The sequence below is a fragment of the Marmota marmota genome, unplaced genomic scaffold, assembly GCF_001458135.2.
Source record: "Marmota marmota marmota unplaced genomic scaffold, marMar, whole genome shotgun sequence".
Lineage (NCBI taxonomy): Eukaryota > Metazoa > Chordata > Mammalia > Rodentia > Sciuridae > Marmota > Marmota marmota.
In genome coordinates this window covers 7,184,349-7,194,155 of record NW_025999983.1, presented here as the reverse complement: position 1 = coordinate 7,194,155, position 9,807 = coordinate 7,184,349, and positions in this window count along the sequence as shown.

The window sequence follows — 9,807 nt, the reverse complement described above, 5'->3', positions numbered from 1 at the left end:
GTAGCTATTTATCTATATATTTATATTTATAGAGAGATGGCTACAGAAATAAATATTTATTTATTTATTTGGCTACTTTACAGATTCTCCCTTTAACAGTGTTTTGTGCAAGATTGTTTTGTTTTGTTTTTGTTTTTCAGTACCACAGATTGAACCCAGGGCGCTTAACCACTGAGCCACATCTCCAGCCCTTTTCTATATTTTATTTGAAGACAGGATCTCACAAAGTGGATGAGGCTGGCTTTGAACTCATAATCCTCCTGCCTCAGCCTCCTGAGCCTCTGGGATTACAGGTGTGTGCACTGATTTGATTTTGAAGTGACTTTCTGTAATTTCATGTTTCTTGAGCTCAGGATTAGATAACCATCTTGGATCAGTGGATTTATACATTTTACTAAATTTGGAAATTTGTATCTATTATTGTTTAAAATGGTTTTTCTGTTGTTTCCCTTTCTACTCTTCTTCAGAGTTTCCAAATACACGTATGTTTTGTCAATTGAAGCTGTCTCACAGTTTGCTGATTTTTTATTTTAAAACTTATAGTTAATTTTGGAGTTTTAAGTCGCTGACCTTTTCTTCAGGAATGTCTAAAAACCTATTAATTTACATTTGGTATTTTTTCACCTAATAATTTGTAGATGTATAAATTTGATTTGGGTCTACTTATCTTTTGAACTTCCAGAATATACTAATAGAGTTATAATTACTTCCTTATATCCTATCTGCTAACTGTAGCACTCATATCTATTCTGGGTTGGTTTTGTTTGGTTGATTTTTCCTTCACGTTATAGATATTTTCCTGTTTCTTTGTATGCTTGGTGAATTTTACTTCAATTGGTCTGGATATTTTTGTGTATCTATAAATATCTTGAACTTCGAGTTGCAGTTAAATTACTTGGAAAAAGTTTGATCCTTTTGGCTCTTGCTTGTAAGACTCATTTGTTAGAAGGGAGCAACTCTGTCACAGCTAGTACTCCATGCACCAGAAGACTGCTGTGAGCATGCCACCCAGTGATCCACGGGCTGGAAGGCGGTCCCAGGATAGGGACAGGCAGCCCTGTGTCAGGACCAGACACTCTTCCCTCTAGCCCTCTAAGACGCTTCTTCCCCAGCCTCAGAGCTTCCCAGCATGCCTGGGCTTGTCAACACTCTGCTGAATCCTCAGGGTGGGTGATCCTCCACAGATCTCAGGAATTCTCTGTTCCTGCAACTCTGTACTTTCTGGCACTTTTATCTGCAAACTGTGGCCTCCTTGGTCTCTCAGAGTCTTAGCTGTGTTTATCCAGGGGCACACTGGGTGTCCTCTAAATTCCCTTTCCCACCACATGGCCTGGAAACCTTCTCATAGCACCAAGCTGGGGTGGGCCCAGGGCTGGCATTGGTATTTCCTGTCTTCCAGGATTACCGTCCTTCGATGCCCAGTTTCTGATGCCTTTAAAACTGCACCTGGCTATATTTTGTTTAGTTTTCATGATGGTTTTGGCCAGCCGGTAAATCTGGTCTCTTCTACTCCACCTTGGACAGAGCAGAAGTTGCAAGTGAATTCATTTTTATTTCCTTAACAAGCGTGTGTGTGTGTGTGTGTGTGTGTGTACGCGCATGTGTTGTGTGTGTGTGGTTATCTTTCACATTGCACTCACACGGTGCACATTTCTGCAAGTGAAATTGATCCTAGTTTTTATGCTGCAACCAAACAGAAAAATAAGTTCTGGGTTTTGTTTGCTAAGTAACATGTACCTGCCCCTTAATGACCGAGTTAGGGAATCCTGGCCCTATCTCTCACTGATGAGCATTCACAGACATCTTTCTTATTAAGGGAGTAATATTCTCTGGTAAGTGGGGTTCTTTGCTGCTCCATTCAAGTATCTACTTGAAATTTGGTTAAAAAATTCACTCCTTGAAAATCTATTTTTGTTCCTCTGACTTCTCCTGAAGGACCACATCACATTTCCAACCTGAATTAATACAACTTCTCAAAACACACTTAACGTGATGAGATCCTTAATCCTTGAAATAGTTCAATATTTGCATAGGCATTCAAAAAGCGCTCTAAGTCAGTGGTAGAATTTCCTTCCAGCGTCTTCCCATGTCTCCAGTGTGTGGACACAAGGAGGACAGGAGAACGGGCACAGGCTCAGTCGAGCCCCCCAACACAGAAATAGCCTGTTCTCGGCCAGAGTGCAGAGCGATGCAAAGCCAGTACATTTTAGGAAGCTGGAAATGTGTGCCAGTGACTTTTCCCCCAGCTTATTTTTGGCCTTTTGGTTTTAAGAGTTTGTGTGTGTGTGTGTGTGTGTGGTGGGAGGGGTGTTTACTGGGAATTGAACCCAGAGGCACTTAACCACTGAGCCACATCCCAGCCCTTTTTTGTGTTTTATTTCGAGACAGGGTCTCACTGAGTTGCCTAGGGCCTCACAAAATGCTGAGGCTGGCTTTGAACTCATAATCCTACTGCGTCAGTCCCCCAAGCTGCTGGGATTACAGGCATGCACCTCGGGCCCCTGTGGTTTTAAGGAGTGTTGACCCACAAAATTGCTCAAAATTTTAAAAGATTTTTCTTTTATTTCTTCCATTGCTTTTATACTTTGATACTCTTCTTGCTGTGATGAGATAAAGTTTTAACATGTGTTATTATGCTTAAGGGGTTCTTTTCTATACATCATCATTTAATTCATATGAAATTTATTGTGAGTGTGAGATAAGAAATTAATATATTTTCCCAAAATTTCAAATTAATTTTCTCAGGCTATTTCTTTATAAAATATCTATCTCCATTGATTTATGATACCACTTTAATAAGATATGTGCTTCTGATGTATAATGAGATCATATTTTTGGTTTCTCACCTCTGCTTTGTTACCTCTTGTTTATCTTATGCCTCTGTCATGCCGCTCTAAATCATTTTAACTTTAAAACATCTTTTCAAACCTGATGGGAGAGATCTTCTGTAGAAAAGATCCATTATATCCCTGTTCACTGACCATTCTTATTCATGAAATCTTCCAGATAAATTTTATATTAATTTTAAAGAATTATCATTAAAATTTTCTTTGGGATTAAATGGAAAGTCTCCATTAGTTAGCAGAACTATTTTCACAATACATTAATCTTCTCAATCTTTCCATTCAGAAATATTTTACCTTTCAATTCATGCAACTTAGTTATGTCGCTTAGCAAATATATATGTTCGTGGGTGTGTGCGCACACACGTGTTTTCCTTTGCATTTTGATAAGTTTTTTCCAAGTTACTTGTTTTGTTGTTAATACGTTGTGGCTGGGGATTTTAGGTTTTGTAACTGATTTTTGCTGGTTGATATCTGTACATTTTTCCTCAGTCACCTTGTGGATTCCTTCAATTTCCAGTGGGTTCTGTATGATTTTTTTTTTTTTTGATCAGTGAAGAATCATTCAAAGCACTTCTATTCTCTTGACTTATGGTGAGTTCAGGGAAGTCCTGTGAAGTGCAGGATTGCAGAGAGGGAGAACCCTGAATCCAAACTTCCCTAATATCCTCGGTGCGTGATTTCATTTGGCTGTGAACTAGTTCCTTGGAGATGAGCAGGACTGTGATGTACCAGATCTAACTCTCTCATTTTCACACTCTGAAGAGAGCATCTTGACACTAGCAGTGGTTTTGTTATTTGTTAGGGGGAGAAAGAAGCGTCAGTGACCACATTATAATGAGCCATGGTCAAGATTCCAGTGTGTTATAGTGACATTACCCTTCTGTGACCCTAAGTGGTCTCACCAGAGCCCCCTCTTGTCTTTGAAGAACACACTGTATTTCAGAGCAGAGGCAGAGAGGAAGGGTCCCCTGCTCCCCACTGTTTTCCTAAGCTGTTCTCCCCGCACAGAGCCCACCAGCATGAGGTGCGCCATGCTGTTACACTGGCCGTGTGTCAGCACTAGCGCACTGCAGCCCCCAAGCGAAGCCCCCCGCTCTAGAGTCACGTTTAACTTGGGTGGGAGCACACAGGGGAGTGGGCTGGAACTCAGGAAGCTCAGCAGAAATAGACCCTGGTGGGAGCCTGTATTTCTAGTCACCAAGGTGCCTTAACAAACTCTGCAAGCTTATCCTACTTATTTCCAGATCCCCCACTGGGAGCTTCACAAGGGGGCTGGTGTGAGCCCAGAGAGCAGAGAACGAGGACACAGGCCTGCCTCCCATCTGCCACCAGCCTGAAACACTTTGCCCTCCTCGCCCCATCTTTGTTCCTACTGTGACTTGGAAACCCTCAGATAGAAAGTGGCCTGAGTCTCCCAGGGTCATGGGCAGCCGAGTCCCTCAGAGGACTGGGGGCAGTTTATTCTTGCAGCATAACCTCCAGAGTGCACATCAAAGGTGACAGGAGACAGACTTCCTCTTCATAGAAAACATTCATTAACTTAGTCAACAAATGCAGAACGAGCTCGGTATGTGCCCAAGACTGAGGGTCACAAAGGACATGGGAGGCCTGCTCTCAGATATGGGCAACTTCACACCCTAAGCAGGGGCGAGGATATAGGGACAGGCTTCACATATGGTTATGGAATCTTTCATCTTCCTCTGGGTGGCAAGCACCAGCTAGGTAGGAAGCATGTGAAATCCTCTGGAGGAGCATGCATCTTCTAGGTACAGTGGCCCTTGTGTGTGTCACATGTGGAAGTTATGAGGGAGGGAAAAATAGTGGGACAGATCAGAATTGGCATTGGAATCTGTGCTCCTGGTGTTCCAAGCCTTTTCCTCAGCCATGAAGTGGAAATGGCTGCATCTCTATCACCATGTTATTGAGATACTTATTGGGGTGATTGCTGTAAACAGGAAGTCCTCTGCAAACATAGGTCTTGGTTGGAGGATGGAGAGGAGACAGTGATCACTGTGTGGAGTTGGCCTTGGTCACGGCGTAGCCAAACTGTATATTTGCATGCCAGGTAGCTCTGAAGTGAGTTCTACAGGGTAGAATTAATCGGCAGGTCTTGCTTGGAGAGATGGTTTGGGGTGTAGTTCATAGTGGGCAGAGACAGGAAGAAACATAAGACATAGACCTTCTTTTTCTTTGAGGGGCTGGGCATGGAACCCAGGGTCTCAAATGTGCTAGGCAAGTGCTCTGCCACTGAGCTGCATCCTCAGCCCAGCCTAGATTCTTCAGGGGAACTTCTGTTCTTTCCCATGTGGATAGTTGAGTAAGACCCTGGAGTTTGAAGAAGGTGATGGATTTATTCTGTAAGCATGTAGGAACATAGACTCTACTTAAAGATGTATATTGCATGACAATCTGTGCTGTCACTGGCTTATGTGATTAGCATGAACAAATGTGTTTCCCAAGGAAACCAGAGAACTCCAAAGTGATGTTCAGTTATAAGCACTGACACATTTCAAAACTCCAGAGACTCCTTTCATGAATTCTGGCACTTGCCTCAAGGGATCAGGATCAAAGTCTGGCTTCTCATGGGGTCTGTTAGGCTGGATTATTTCATACCCACAGTTTGTGCCTCTAAATGTTTTGCTTTTCTGGAAGTCTTGGCCTGAGTGTGGTGAAAGGTCAGTGTCCCACATGAGTAAGAATGGCCTGTCGGGCTTGGGTAGGGGTCTCCCCTTGCAGAACAGTCAAGAATTTGTTGCATGCCCTGGGGCCTTCTGCATGCTTGCCTCTGGCTAGACCATGAGCTCTTCAAGGGCTGGTCACATCCTCCTCAGTCCCTAGCACTTTGTGGGGATAGGACAGCTTCTATTAAAGGTAGGTGTGAATAGATGAATGAAACCTGCATAAGAATATAGGGAAAATATAAGGTACATTTCTGTCCATTATGATCTGACAAAGACTGTCCCTTGCCTGTTTTAAATTTTCAAAAGTTTTCCCAGAATGGTTGAAGTATGTTAACGAATAAAATTGTATAAATTCAAGGTGTTCAGTGTGATCATAATGATGTAGGTGGGAGGTGTCCCACCAAAACCCTTGTGTGTGACAATGCAAGAAGACTTATAGGTAAAATAATTGGGTTCTGAGAGCCTTCACCTAATCAGTGTGCTTATTTGCTGATGTAGATTAACGGGGCAGTAACTGAAGACAGGTGGGTGTGGCTGGAGGAGGAGGGTCACTGGGTACGTGCCTTTGGGGTATACATTTTGTCCCCGGTGAGCAAGGACTCTCTCTGCTTCCTGGTGGCCATGTCCTGAGCTGCTCTCCTCAGCCACACCACATCTTGGGCCCTGAGCAATGGAGTCAGCCATCTATGAACTGAACCCTCTGAAACCATGAGCTCCAAATAAGCATTTCCTCCTGTAAAATAGTTCTTGTCTTTTGGTTACAGTGGCAAAAAGAAAGAAAGAAAGAAACACTATTGAAACAGTGATGATACACATAACATTGCAAAATGTTTACCACAAATAAGCCAATTCATATATTCATCACCTCACATAGTTAGGGGGTGAAAATACCTAAAATCTACTCCTTTAGCAAATTTCAAGTGCACAATACAGTATTTTTAGCTACAGTCCAAGTTATACATTAGCTCTCCAGAATTTATTTATCCTGCATGACTAAAGTTGGTATCCTTGGTACCCTTTGACCAACATCCCACCCCACCCCTGCTCTCAGGCCTGGCAACCCCCCCTTCTGTTCTCTGCTCCTCCGAGTGCAACAATTTTAGAGTCTACATGTAAGAGAGAACATGCAGCGTTTTCTTCCTGTGTGAACTCAGCACAACGTCCTCCGGTTCACTCACATTGTTACAAGCGGCAGCATCACCTTCAATTTAAAGGCTGAATGGTATTCCATCGTACGTGTGTGCACCACGTTGTCTTTATCTGTCCATCCATTGGCAGACACCTAGGTTGGTTCCCAGCCTCTGAGAATGATGCTGTAATGGACACGGAATGCAGCTATCTTGGAGACTGGGCTCTTTCCCTTGGACCTAACCCAGGAGTGGAACTGCTGGACTAGGCAGCTTACAGACCTGGTCCTGGCTGATGGGCTGGTTGATGCAGAGAGAGGTAACCATGCTGGACAGAGCCCTTGAACTCTGAAGGGATCCTATTCCCCAGAGGGAAGCTGGTCACTGACTCCACCTTGTGGTGGCTGGCGAGCCCTGGCAAACTTGACCAGCAGCAGGATGAAGGGTGAGGCTGGCCGCGGAGCCGGTGGGAGGGGCTGGGGGGATGCCCAACACAGGTCACCTGGGCACTCCTGCAAGAAGAGGAGACTCCCAAGCAAGGGCTGGTCTCCAGAAAGCCAGGATCCCAGCCTCCCTGGAGCTGAGGGTGATGTTCCCATGATCCATGCCAAAGAGCAGAGTCCCTGGAGACAATTCTTGCCCTCTGCAGTGGGATAATAAAGACGTGGGACGGACTCCTGGGACAGTGGCTCTCTGAGTGTCCTCTGGCAGCTGGGAATTTGCCTTTCTTATCTCCATTTTCCCAGTGTGAGTCTGCAGCTCAGAGAAAAATACTGAGGGTCACCCTGACATTCTGCCCTCAAGCCAGCTGTCTCACCAGGCCCACACAAAGGCCACCCCTCACCTCCCATGGACCAGGGCACTGCCAGGAACCAAGCTCAGTCTCTGCCAGTGAATGAACAGATAAAGAAAATGTGGTGCACACACACGAGCGGGAGCTTCCCCGGCCACTCTGGGAGCACACAGTGGGGTACCTGTGTCCCGTGATGGGAAGGGTGGGTCAGGTGGATGGGTAAGGGGGGTGACCTGAAGGGGAGCAGATGGCAGAGTGGAGGAGACCAGCCCAGGGCTGCTGGAGCTGCACCCGAGCAGCTGAGCTGCAGGGTCCTTGGGCCTTGTGCTTCTGTATTTGCAAAACGGCTGCGTTCACAACTGGATCCAAGAGGGGAACCAGCACCACCGGCTGCTTTCCTAAGCTTTGTTTCTGTCATCTTGACCCATTGACAGGAAGGAAAAGGAGAGGATCTGAAGGTTTATTCGAGCCATTTCTAGAGCAAGCAAGATCCTTCGCACATCTCTGAGGCCTGGAAATACATGGAATTACAATGCCACAATTCCAAACCCGTGTCGGGGAGGAGGACTGTTATTCAACATTCTGTTATCAGAGACGGTGACCCTGCCCCTGCCATTCACTAGACCAGGCCAACCTAAAAGGAAGGTACTGAGTAATTGCTGTTGTGACTGGAATTAAGAAAACTCAGGAAGCACACAACTCTGTAACAATATTTTCAAAAGATCAGGCAGGAGTCACGTCAACTAGAAGTACAGTACAAGAAATAATGGATGCATGCTAATTCTCCCCTTATTCCAGTTTCAGAGCCAACAGGGGATACCTGAAACTTTGGATAGTACCAAACCCTGTATTTTTTAGTTTTTATTGTTTTCAGCCTTGGGGATCAAACCCAGGGTCTCGTGTGTGCACACTACTACTAAGATGTACCATCAGCCCCTTTAAAAAAATTATTATTTTATTTTGAGGCAGCGTCTCATTAAGTTGCCCAGGCTGGCCTCAAACTTGTGATCTTCCTGCCTCAGTCTCCCAAGTACCTCGGATTGCAGACGTGAACTACCACATCCAGCTCCACCTCTGTGATGTCTTTACCATCTTAATTAAGCACTTATCACACTGTGGCCATAACCTCTGCAGTTTGAGGTGTGACAGCAAAACTAGCACAGATTTATCTTTCCTTCTTCATAAGATTTAGTCTTACCATATTTATCGTACGTATTAACAATCATGGGTTCACACTCTTCCAGTTTCACCCACAGGGTCCCCTCTGGTTTTCGTATTTTCCTTATCTGTACTTCCCATCTCAACCTGAGAATCCTGGCTTCCATCCTACCCCTCTGCTCACTGGATGAATCCCCCATACACCAGCCATCACCCCACTGTGCTCGACCCTCTCCTGTGCAGATGCCCTCCCCACTCCCCTCTGCAGCCCCACTAAGCGCCCCCACCCCCCATTTCCACCTCTCGTGTGCCCTTCCCTCCCCACCTGGGCTCCAGCACCCACCTGGGCTCTCCTGCAGGCAGAGCCTCTCTGGCCCCCCTGACCCCCCTCCCACACTGGATCACCCCCATATGAGCACCTTCCCTACCGGCTAGGGCCCTGAGGCCCCAGGCCAGCCTTCCTCCTTCAGGACCCCTCCTCTCCCTCAGTATTGGACACTGCACCAGGTGGCTCATGTAAGCAGGGCCCCTCACTACCCCAGGCTGACACTCCCCTTGGGCCACCTGCTATTTTATAATTCCCCACCCTGCCCCCAAGAGTGGATATCCCCCACGCCCTGTTCAGGATTCTAGAAGGATGTCTTCTCACTCTGATCAGACCCAACACACCCTCTGGGTGGACACCCCTCCGCTCAGCCCCAACAGTGGCTTCTGGCCAGTGGGTCATGTTGGGAGGGGGAGAGTCAGGCCTCAGTGTAAGTGTCACAAGAGAGCGGTCCCTGTTCCTGTTGGAGGGCATTCCCTTGTCTCTGCTGTTCCTTGCATGCCCTCAGGAACCAGAATGTACTTTCCCTCTATGGGTCCCCAAGGTGGGACTGCTGGATCGAGGTTAAAGATTTTTAATATCTGGAAATTCTGTGCCATCTCTGAGAAATGGAGGGCTTGATTCTTCACGTGGGGAAGCGGAGGCCCTGAGAAGGTCTGATTTCCAGGGCAGCCAGGGGCCTTGGCAGACCTCAGCAGGCTCAGGGGATGCAGGTGTGAGGTCCAGAGACTGGGATCCAAGTGCCACTCCAGCAGTGATCCTGTGGCTCACCCGCCCCCACCCTTCAGAAGTCACCAGCCCTGCCCTGCCCCTTGGGTCCTGTCCAGCAGAGGGTGAGCGCGGTGTGCTGGGCACAGAGCAAGGCAGGCGTCAGGCC